Here is an 11,506-nt window from a genome sequence, read left to right as displayed (position 1 = left end):
CTGAACAAGCTTGAGAAATGGGCCCATGTGAACCTCATGAGGTTCTGTCGCGGATGGAGTGAGAGTGCACTTGTAAGAGCAATATGTTTATTGATAACAAAGTTTGATAATAAATGCGACAGTGGTTTAACAAGATTTGGTGGCAAGATACACTGGATTATTTACTGCATAGGAGACAGGGTCAGACAAGACTGTCAGGGAGACCCTCCCATTGAGTCATGAGGTTCAGAGAGGACCCCCTTGCTTTCTAAACTCCTTCTCAGAGAGGAGCCTAGGTGCGGCTGGATCCAATCCTAGTCCCAGACTTGGTCAACGGTTTATGTCTAAAGGATTATATATGCGCAATCAATCCTTTATATCACTTAGCTAAGATTTCAAAGTTTAGCATGCTATTAGTCACTTACCGAGGATCTGTTGTGGCAAGGAATCTCTCAACCTTGAGGAGTAACCTTGAGAGGCGTCCCTACTCAAGGGGAGATCCTGGCATGCAGCCTGCTGCCATGCAGGACAGCTCAAAGGACTCTTGGGCTGCTCACTATTTATGGGGGTTACATGATTGACTCATAGTCATATTTACATACCAGCTTCGTATGTTAGTTTCTTCCAAATCTAGCTTGAGTTGGACACTGACCAGCACTGTGGTTAGGTAGACACATTGCCATAAATTAGCCCTTGGCTGTTCTGTTATCTGTCTCCCCTGAATCCACTCCGAGCTGGATGCATCCATCACAACTGCCACTGGTGATTATCACTTGAGCAGGGCCATGGGAAAAGGTCAGATGGGGGGGAGAGGCAGGAGGGTACAGGGGGAGCACACTGCCACAGGTTCAACAAGGCCAAATGCAAGGCGCTGCATCTGGGTCAGGGCAACCCTCATTATCAGTACAGGCTGGGGGATGAATGGATTGAGAGCAGCCCTGCAGAGAAAGACTTGGGGATGCTGGTGGTCGAAAAATTAGATATGAGCCAGAAATGTGCGTTTGCAGCCTAGACAGCCAATCATATCCTGGGCCGCATAAAAAGAAGCGTAGCCAGCAGGTCGAGGGAGGAGATTCTCCCCCTCTGCTCCACTCTGGTGAGACCCCACCTGGAGTACTGCATCCAGCTCTGGGGTCCCCAGTACAAGAAAGACATGGACCTGTTGGAGCAGGTCCAGAGGAGGGCCACAAAAGTTATCAGAGGGATGGAACACCTCTCCTATGAAGAAAGGCTGAGAGAGTTGAGAATATTCAGTCTGGAGGAGAAAAGGCTCCTTGGAGACCTTATTGCAGCCTTTCAATACTTAAATGGGACTTATAAGAAAGATGGGGACAGACTTTTTAGCAGGGCCAGCAGCGATAAGACAAGGGGTAATGGTTTTAAACTCCAAGAGGGTAGATTCAGACTAGATTTAAGGAAGAAATTTTTTACAATGAGGGTAGTGAAACACTGGAACAGGTTGCCCAGAGAGGTGGTAGATGCTCCATCCCTGGAAGTGTTCAAGGCCAGGTTGGATGGGGCTTTGAGCAACCTGGTCTAGTGGAAGATGTCCCTGCTCATTGCAGTGGGCATTGCACTAGATGACATTTAAAGGTCTTCCATCCCAAACCATTCTATGATTCTATGATTGGCTTTCTGGGCTACAAGCACACATTGCTGGCTCATGTCCAATTTTTCATCCACCAATATCCCCAAGTCCTTCTCTGTAGGGTTGCTCTCAGTCCATTCATCCCCATCTCCAATTTAGCAGCAAGAATGTCTTGTCAATCCACTAATTCCTTAAACAACTGAAAGTTTGTTCTCCTAAAATTCAGCGACCTGACTCTACCTGGCCCATATCCCTCAAGATTGTGAATTCCACCAGGGCATGATCACTGCAGCCCAGGCTGCCTCCAATCTTGACCTCTCTAATTAGTTCATCTGTGTTGGTAAGCAAGAGGTCCAGTAATGCTTCTCCTCTGGTCAGGCTGTCCATCACCTGGATTAAGAGATTATCCTTGACACTCTCCAAGAATCTCCTGGACTGCTTACAGCTTGCTGTGCTGCTTTTCCAGCAGATGTCAGGGTGACTGAAGTCCCCCAGCAGGATCAGGGCCTGCGAGCGCGATGCTTCCTGTAGTTGAAGTAAGAACGCTTTGTCAACAGGCTCCTCTTGGTTGGGCAGCCTGTATTAAACACTAACCACGAGGTTTCCTTTGCTGGCTTGATCCCTAGTTTTTACCCATAAGCTCTTGACCTGTTCATTGCTGTTTTTCTGACAGCTCTGTGCAGTCAAGCCATTATTTTACTTAGAGGACAACAATCCCCCCCACCCCTCCTTCTTTGCCTGTCCCTTCTGAACAGTTTATAGTCATCAATTGCAGCGCTCCAGTTGTGTGACTCATCCTACCATGTTTTAGTGATAGTGATTAGATCATAGCTTTCTAGCTGCACAGTGTTTTCCAGCTCCTCCTGTTTGTTACCCATGCTGCATGCATTGGTATAGAGGCACTTCAGCTGGGCTATCAACTATATCGATAAGGTGAGATCATATGTCTCAAGTCCTGCTTTTAAAAATTAAGATTGATCCAGTTATGCAAGTTGTATGTCTGCATATCTTCGGTCTACTCCTGCCATAGAAATCAATGGGATTTTGCCTGTGGCTTTGACCAGAAAATCCTGAACCTTCATATGGAAATATTGCACTTAAATGTGCAAACTGTGTAATTCTACTCACAGCTAGCCAGATTCTTAATCTTGATGAATGGTTTCCAAAATTTTGAAAAAGCAAATGCCATATTATCATGTGCAACTCATTCTAACCACAAAATTGTAGGTGCAGATACAAGAGCCTGTGTGTATTGCTCTTAATCTGTGCTTGATTTGGAACAAAATTTTTATTTAGCTGTAAAAAAATCCACATTCCAAATAATTAAACATACCAGCAAAGATTCTATAAATGTAGCAAAAGGGTCATAAAAATGATGTGTTAACAATGTATCTGGAAAGAAGAGCAGCAAGCCAAATTAACAGTGATTTGATCTACACATGAATATATATTTCTGCCTCTGAGGAGAGGTAAGAAACAAACTTAATGTAAAGAAAAATGTTTTTTAGAAACCCATTGATGATAATGAGTAAATTGTTACCAATTCCAATAAAATATGATGATAATCATACAAAGATAATCATACAAATCCCTGACATTAGATATCTGTGGTGGGTTGACCTTGGCTTGACACCAGGTGCCCACCAAGCCTCTCTATCATTCCCACCTCCTCAGCTGGACAGGGGGAGAAAAATACGAAAAAAGGCTCGTGGGTCGAGATACGGACAGGGAGATAACTCAACAATTACCATCATGGGCAAAACAGGCTCAACTTGGGGAAATTAATTTAATTTATTGCCAATGAAAATCAGAATAGGATAATGAGAAATAAGAACAAATCTTAAAAACACCTTCCCCCCCTCCCTCCCTTCTTTCCGGGCTCAACTTCACTCCCAACTTCTCTACCTCCTCCCCCCCACAGCGGCGCAGGGGGATAGGGAATGGGGGTTGCGGTCATTTCATCACATGTTGTCTCTGCCCCTCCTTCCTCCTCAGGAGAGCAGCTCGAGCTGGGTGCCTCTGGGGAGGGACCCCAAACAAAGAAATCCCTGGGCAATTATACCCTTACAGGTTAAGTTCCCCTCCCTTCATGCGAACGTTCAGTCCAATAGTAATATTTGGGTCTGGGGTCTTCTTGGTCCTTTTTGGATCCTTTCTCTGTCTCCAGGCAGGACATTCCTTTTCTTATCTTGAATAGTTGCAGCTTCTGCCGATGGTTGTGGCTACCTTATCTTTCTGATTTGCACCGGTTTCAGGGCCTTCCTTCATGTAGCTGTGTAGGAGTTCAGCATATAGTCAGCATATCTAGGTGAAAGTTCACAGCTTGCAGTCTAAGGCTTCAACAGGCCTTTGGATTCTTATTTGAGCTAGAAAGTGACTTCTACAACAGTCCTCCCCATGTTTTTTTTATTAAGCATTCCTGCTTAATATGTCAGACAAAGGTCATTGATTAGTCCCTAATGCTAATAGAGAGGATCCTAAGGGGTGTTCCAGTTTGTCAGCTGGTTGGCTATCCCTCACTCGTTTGATGTATGAGTGGTGTATCCAATTTTCTTTTCCTGAATCTTTAACAGCAAAGTAAGAACATAGTAAAACAGTATATGGCCCTTCCCATTTTGGTTCTAGCTTAGACTTTCGAGAAAATATCTTTATTAGAACTTTATCCCCAGGCTGTATATCATGTACCTCTACTTCAGGTGGTGCCAATTGGTACCATTTGAGCATATTTTTTATGGTCTGCAAACTGTTTCTGCATACTTATAACATACTGGGTCAATCATTCATCTCCATCCAACAGGCTGGTCTTAGCTGGGATATAAGTCCCTGGTATGGCCAAATGTCTCCCAAAGAAAATTTCTGCTGGCATTAGTCCTATGGGTTGTCATGGGGCATTTCGCACATCCCATAGAGCTAAGTGCAATGCGTCCGGCCACTCCAAACCACTGTTTGTGGATATTTTTGCTATCTTTTCTTTGAAGGTTCTGTTCATTCTTTCTACCTGTCCCCCTGTCTGATTCAATTGATTTGGGAATTCCATATCTGGTTATAATTTCCTTTAATAATGCTTTTACTACTCCCCCTGTGTTCGCTTTTCTCATGGAGAAAGCTTCTACCCAACCTGACAATTGGTCTACTATAACTACTAAATGTTTGTATGCACTGGTGGATAGCATATCTGTGTGATCTATTTGTCATCCCTGAGAAGGGAAGTAGGCCCATGGTCGTCCCCCTAACTCTGAGCTCGGCATGATACTTGAAAATTTTTGGCAGGTTGGGCAGCTACTGGTGATCCTTTTTGTGGCAGCATAAATTCCTGGTGCTGTCCACATTTTTTGCACCTGGTTAGCCACTGCCTCTGCTCCTCCATGAGCTTTGTCGTGAAACCGCCTGGCCACGGTAATTAAATATTTCTTTGGCAAAACCAGTTTTCCTGGTTCAGGAAATCCATATTCTGCTGTCATCTTGTTTTGCTTCCCAGTTCTCCCATTGTGTCTTGATTTGACTTTTACAACACGTGTTTCATTGGTATGTTCCATTCAAGCTGTCATTTGTCTTAGCAAAACGCTGCCTGGTCCAAATACCATTAACGTAATAATTTAGAAGTTTAAGACAAATGTTGAGATCTTTATTCAGCATCTGTATGCCTTTCTACATAGTTCTTTCTTGGAAAAGCTCACAGGGTAGCCTGAAATGTAACTGAATAAACACTGAGAAAGAACTTCAGAAGTGGAGTTATGGAGGAGACACTGATTGTAAAATTATGTCTTTGGCTTGTGATTGTATGGGCAGCTAAGCTGGGAGATACCCTATGCTTCTGAACACCTTAGTCTCTCCTAGTCTCAGTAAAAGCCATAAGGGTGGTGTTGGAAGTGGTGATGGAAATATCAGTTCTGAATATAGTGTCTTTCCATCTGCCTAATTTAAGAGTAATAGATTGTTTTGGGGTCATTTCTGCCTGTGGATATGGAGCCAGTGAATTTAGAGCAGTTCTTGCTGTTGTGATTGTGTCTATGATTGGCACTGGTCCCAGGCAGGCCTTTGGTACATCACAGAACCCTATACTACCATAACAAGACACATTTTCTAGACCATTTATTCTGTAATACTATTAAACAAATAACATATATTCCTGTGCCATTGCAGCTGCACAGAGTAGCCCAGCTGGAACCAGTCCTGCTTCCTGGTGCAGACTGACAGGTGTAAATAGTGCTGTGATGAGCTGCATGAACTTATGGTAGCTGCTGGTCTCTGCGGTGTGAAATGGTATGGATGTCCCATCAGGCAGCTCTCTGAAAATGTGACTATCCAGCTCTGTGACCCAAAGATCACGGCTCTGGTTTTGCCCATAGCTTCTCAAAGGCATTAGTCTATGTGGTCTGATATCAGGACAGGGAGGACAAAATCTGCCTTTTAGTCTTACATTGATACTAACAAAATAAGGAGTTTTTATTTAAGCAGTTACTGTGACTTCCAAAAGCTTTATCATACTGTCCTGTTGACCCTTTCTGTGCAAGGTCACCTATGACCATAACTTGCCATTGTTTCTTCTCAGTGCTGGTCTTAATGCAGCTCTTGATGTGAAGGGTTGGTTGATCTGACCTTGGTGAGAGTACTTGCATAGGTTCCTCCTCATCTATCTCATCATGTGCTTTGTCTACCATACCCAGAGCCTCATACTTATTCTATAAAGGTAGCTGAGAGGGTAATGAGGGGTTCCTCTTATATCTCCGTGCAGTAACTTGTTTCCATGCCTCCCTATCCCTCATAACACCACCTTCATCTTGGCACAAAACAGCTACTGAACCTACCTCAGTAGTGGCCATGCTGAGTTGGCTTTTGTTGGCATTGTTGCTGGGAAATGAAGTATTTACAAATATTTGGTAGTCACATCTGAGATAGATGCCTCTTTTTATGAGACCATTTCACAGTTCTTTTTCTTCTGGTAGACATCATGTGACTATTCGTTTCTTGTATTAGGGATGAGAACTTGAAATTTCCTCCTTTTCCTCAGAGAAAAAGATGGAGGGGGGTGGGGGGAACAGTGTTAGGTTCCAGAGCTGAGGATGGAAGTAAACTAGAGCAGACCATGATGGCTAAAAACAAGTGGGAGTGGGAGTGAAAAACAGAAAAGCACCTGAATGAAAGCAGAAGGAGAAATAGGAAAGATCTACAGCAATCTGAGGAGACTAAGAGTTACAAAACACAAACTGAACACCTCCCAAACCCTCAAAAACCTTAAACCCTGCCCCAATCTCTTGCAGTCCCATAAGCAAAATATTTCTTTTTCCCTGCTAAAATATTAAAAAGTGATTCCTTCAACATCATTTATGCAGAGTGGTAGAAATAAATATTGTTACCCTTTGAAAATTCTGAAGACATTTCTATGGTGCTGAACACTGTCCAGGTGAACAAGTGAACTACTTTTACTCATTGATACATCTGTAAGGATGTAGTGTCTTGGTATTTGGCAGTTAGAATCATAGAATCGTTAAGGTTGGAAAAGACCCTTAAGATCATCGAGTCCAACCGTTAACCTAACACTGCCAAGTCCACCACTAAACCATGTCCTCAAGCACCATGTCTATCCGTCTTTTAAATACCTCCAGGGATGGGGACTCAACCACTTCCCTGGGCAGCCTGTTCCAATGCCTGACTACCCTTTCAGTGAAGAAGTTTTTCCTAATGTCCAACCTAAACCTCCCCTGGCACAGCTTGAGGCCGTTTCCTCTCATCCTATCGCTTGTTACTAGGGAGAAGAGACCGACCCCCACCTCGCTACAACCTCCTTTCAGGTAGTTGTAGAGAGCAATAAGGTCTCCCCTCAGCCTCCTCTTCTCCAGACTAAACAACCCCAGCTCCCTCAGCCGCTCCTCATAACACTTGTTCTCTAGACCCTTCACCAACTTCGTTGCCCTTCTTTGGACAGGCTCCAGCACCTCAATGTCCTTCTTGTAGTGAGGGGCCCAAAACTGAACACAGTACTCGAGGTGCGGCCTCACCAGTGCCGAGTACAGGGGCACTATCACCTCCCTGGTCCTGCTGGCCACACTATTCTTGATACAGGCCAGGATGCCATTGGCCCTCTTGGCCACCTGAGCACACTGCTGGCTCATGTTCAGCCAGCTGTCAACCAACACCCCCAGGTCTTTTTCCGCCAGGCAGCTCTCCAGCCACTCCTCCCCCAGCCTGTAGCATTGCATGGGGTTGTTGTGGCTGAAGTGCAGGACCCGGCACTTAGCCTTGTTGAATATCATACAGTTGGCCCCGGCCCAACGATCCAGCCTGTCCAGGTCCCTCTGCAGGACCTTCCTGCCCTCCAGCAGATCGACACTTCCACCCAGCTTGGTGTCATCTGCAAACTTCCTGAGGGTGCACTCAATCCCCTCGTCCAGATCATCAATGAAGATATTGAACAGGACCGGCCCCAGTACTGAGCCCTGGGGAACACCACTCGTGACCGGCCGCCAACTGGATTTGACTCCATTCACCACCACTCTCTGGGCTCGGCCGTCCAGCCAGTTTTTAACCCATCGCAGAGTGCACTTATCCAAGCTGTGTGCAGCCAGCTTCTCCAGGAGAATGCTGTGGGAGACTGTGTCAAAGGCCTTACTAAAGTCCAAGTAGACAACATCCACAGCCTTCCCCTCATCCACTAAGCGGGTCACCTTGTCATAGAAGGAGACCAGGCTAGTGAAGCAGGACCTCCCTTTCATAAACCCATGCTGGCTGGGCCTGATCCCCCGGTTGTCCCGCGCGTGCAGCGTAATGGCACTCAAGATGACCTGCTCCATGACCTTCCCCGGCACCGAGGTCAGGCTGACAGGCCTGTAGTTCCCTGGATCCTCCTCCTTCCAACCCTTCTTGTAGAGGGGCGTCACATTTTCTAACTTCCAGTCATCTGGGACCTCCCTGGTTGACCAGGACTGCTGAGAAATGATGGCGAGTGGCTTGGCCAGCTCCTCTGCCAGCTCCCTCAGTATCCTCAGGTGGATCCCATCTGGCCCCATGGACTTGTGCGCATCCAGGTGGAGGAGCAGGTCGGTGACTGCCACCTCTTTGACAACCAGGGCTTCATTCTGCATCCTATCTCCATCTCCCAGCTCAGGGGCCTGAAAACCCCGAGGATGACCAGTCTGACTATTAAAGACTGAGGCAAAGAAGGCATTAAGTACCTCAGCCTTCTCCTCATCCTTCGTGGCAAAGTTTCCCTCCTCATCCAACAAAGGAGGGAGATTCTCCCTGGCCCTCCTTTTGTCGCTATCAAGTTACCTTGATATTGTTCTTTAGAAGAGCTAGGATCTGATAAAAGTAGAATGAAGATATTTGCAGAAAATGCAGAAAAAGGTAAAAATGGACTGAAGTAAAGAGAAAAATATTTATACCTACTCGTGCTCAGATCAGACCATTGTGAATTCTCTTGCTCTTATTTTCCAGCTGTTATCTGCCTAGCTAAGGATTCAGTCCTTATGTGCCCAGTGTCACCAGAAGTCACAGAGGACCCGTTTTGATGTACAATCCTCTTTTTTACCCAGCAAGGTGATGTGTAAATTCTGTGTTCAAATTCTGAACCTTACCAATAAACATGGAGCTTGACTGTCACAATTTACGATCCCCACAATGAAATGAATGCCTGTAAATATTTTTTTTTTATTTGGGATCAGATATTATAGTAGTCAGTCACTTTATGACAGTGATAACTTTTTGGTTTAATTGACCCCTAACTCGCTATTCAAAGATGTCATGACTGAAAGCATGAGAGCTGAGCAATAAATGTAGTAGTCTCCTTAATGTTATCCTGACCTTGAGTAAGACCTCTCCATGTTGTTTGGAAGTGAAACTTTTCTATGTAATTTTAAACTCCAGATATTAGTATTTTACATTTTAAATTATGCTTTGTCAATTTGAGTTCACACACACAAAAAAATCTTCTCTTCAGAGCAAGGTATCCCACGTTCTTGTAGTATGTCACCAGGAGAAAGCTAGAAAAGAATGCTGAAGAAAATGTTTGAGTGGAAAGATGGTGAAATCAATATCAGACAGGTAGCTGTTATGGTATCGTTCTCTTTTTTCTCTTGAGCTTTGCAGATTCGCTCATGTCATTCGCTCTCGTGTCAACAGGCACACATTTCTTAGTTACAAACAGCACTAATGGGAAATTTTGATTTTGAATGCATATTGATAGAGGTTTAAATTGCATTTAATTTGGGGAGCGACTAAAGCGATTAAGAAAGAAAAAGAACATTCCTGATCCTAGAGATTTTCATATGATCTAAACCAGATTTGCATGTATATGCTTCTTAATGTGTCTGTTCAAGCAAAAATTACTTTGTTTCAAAGATTAAAAAATGTGTTCTGTTTTTCATAGTTCATATGTCTGTCACCCTCTACTTCCTGATGTAAAGAACATTTATTCTTCATTAACAGTGAGAATGGTCAGTGTGCAGTGTTGACAATTAAAACCCCAAATCACTATACCAGTCACTTTCAGTGATACACAAATGTTCATATTCTCACATGACATTTCTTCTAGTTTGATTATTTTCACATATTTAAAAACTGAAATTCAAAGCAAAAAATGCAAACAGTACACAACTCACTGACAAGCACAAAGTTCTCAAAGCTCTTGGCAAATTCTCATAACGTTCACTACTGAGATGACACGCAGATGTTAGAAATCAGACTTATCTTCCATATGCACCTATCAAAAATCTACTGTTATTGTCATATATACTAATTCCCTTCAAAATACAGACATTTAAAAGAGTTTTGTTGAATAATAGCAGGAATGTTTTTCATATTTGACTTTTCAAACTGGGTTTCACTTTTTAGGTCCCTGGCTAATTAAGACAGGTCAAAGGATTTGTTAACAGGAGAGGCAGAGACAATGAGCAATCAATGTGGAACACACCCAGGGAAGTCAATATGCATGAATGGCTGTGCTTTACAGTACTGAGCTCTCATATTTCTCATTTGTCTATTGCCATTCTTGTTAGCTGAGCTGTTTAACTGACTGTATGAACATATGTAATGCTATAACATTGTTGTGGTGATAGCAAAATACATTTTTAGATGCAGATTGCAACAATAGCAAAAAAACCTTGTAATGTTGTTTGGAAGTAAAGCTTTTCTATGTAGTTTTAAATTCCATATATTAGTATTTTACATTTTAAATTATTGTCCTGGTTTCAGCTGGGATAGAGTTAGTTTTCTTCTTAGTAGCTGGTAGAGTGCTGTGTTTTGGATTTAGGATGAGAATAATGTTGATAACGCACTGATGTTTTGGTTCTTGCTGAGCAGAGTTTACACTAGTCAAGGACTTTTCAGCTTCTCGTGCTCTGCCAGGTGCATAAGAAGCTGGGAGGGAGCATAGCTAGGACAGCTGACCCAGACTGGCCAAAGGGCTATTCCATACCATATGACATCATGCTCAGTATATAAATTGGGGGAAGAAGAATGTTCGGTGTGATGCCATTTGTCTTCCCAAGTAACCGTTACATGTGATGGAGCCCTGCTTTCCTGGAGGTGGCTGAACACCTGCCTGCCCACGGGAAGTAGTGAATGAATTCCTTGCTTTGCTTTGCTTGTGCACGCGGCTTTTGCTTTACCTATTAAACTGTCTTTATCTCAACCCATGAGTTTTCTCACTTTTACTCTTCCGATTCTCTCCCCCATCCCACCGGGGGGGAGTGAGCGAGTGGCTGTGTGGTGCTTAGTTGCTGGCTGGGGTTTAACCATGACAATTATGCTTTTGTAAAAGAAGACCCTTATACTTACTTTCTGTTGACTTTTCTTTATATATATTTTGGCATTATTTCTCTGCTTTAAAAAAGAAATTATGTACAGAGGTAAAAATCCAGTCAACTTGTGCATTTACCAATTTCTTTTTGCTGTTCTTCAGTTTTGTTTTAAATTTAAGTTTGTACACTACAAAAGTATAAA

The 11,506-nt window shown here is 43.6% G+C and overlaps 1 pseudogene; it reads right to left on the bottom strand.

The window, feature by feature from the left end:
* Nucleotides 1-4,259: 4,259 nt before the first annotated feature.
* On the bottom strand, nt 4,260-6,228 carry LOC148055473 (protein NYNRIN-like; annotated as a pseudogene).
* Between the last annotated feature and the right edge of the window lie 5,278 nt (nt 6,229-11,506).

The sequence above is a fragment of the Nipponia nippon genome, unplaced genomic scaffold (genome assembly GCF_047370975.1).
Source record: "Nipponia nippon isolate SJK-2023a ecotype South Korea unplaced genomic scaffold, ASM4737097v1 scaffold_22, whole genome shotgun sequence".
Classification (NCBI taxonomy): domain Eukaryota; kingdom Metazoa; phylum Chordata; class Aves; order Pelecaniformes; family Threskiornithidae; genus Nipponia; species Nipponia nippon.
Note: the sequence above shows the minus strand (reverse complement) of the source record. Positions and strands in the feature narration are given on the sequence as shown.